Source organism: Chaetura pelagica, unplaced genomic scaffold (genome assembly GCF_000747805.2).
Source record: "Chaetura pelagica isolate M959 unplaced genomic scaffold, ChaPel_1.0 scaffold112, whole genome shotgun sequence".
NCBI classification, from domain to species: domain Eukaryota; kingdom Metazoa; phylum Chordata; class Aves; order Apodiformes; family Apodidae; genus Chaetura; species Chaetura pelagica.
This window is the reverse complement of record NW_009952798.1, coordinates 3219659-3219990: the sequence shown is the minus strand read 5'-3', so window position 1 is coordinate 3219990 and position 332 is coordinate 3219659. Positions and strand designations below refer to the sequence as shown.

The following is a 332-nucleotide window of genomic DNA, read 5'->3' as shown; positions in this document are numbered from 1 at the left end:
CACCCAGACCACAGTGGGCAGGGTGGAGAAGCTCACTCTTGCTGGGAGTGGCAAAAAAACTGCCGCTGGGAGTGGCAAAAACTGCCACTGGGAGTGACAAAAAACTGCCACTGGGAGTGGCACTGAGCCAGCAATGTGCCCTTGTAGCCAAGAAAGCCAGTGGCATCCTGGGGTGCATTAGAAAGGGGGTGATTAGGTCAAGGGAGGTTCTCCACCCCCTCTATTCTGCCTTGGTGAGGCCACATCTGGAATGTTGTGTCCAGTTCTGGGCCCCTTGTTTCCAGCAGGACAGGGAACCGCTGGAAAGAGTCCAGCGCAAAGCCACAGAGAGG

General features: G+C 56.3%; 1 protein-coding gene across 1 annotated transcript in view; it reads left to right on the top strand.

Annotated features, from left to right (window-relative positions):
* CDH23 (cadherin-related 23) overlaps window positions 1–332 on the top strand; it is a 188905-nt gene that overhangs the window by 173319 nt on the left and 15254 nt on the right. The gene's annotated exons all lie outside the window — the stretch shown is intronic.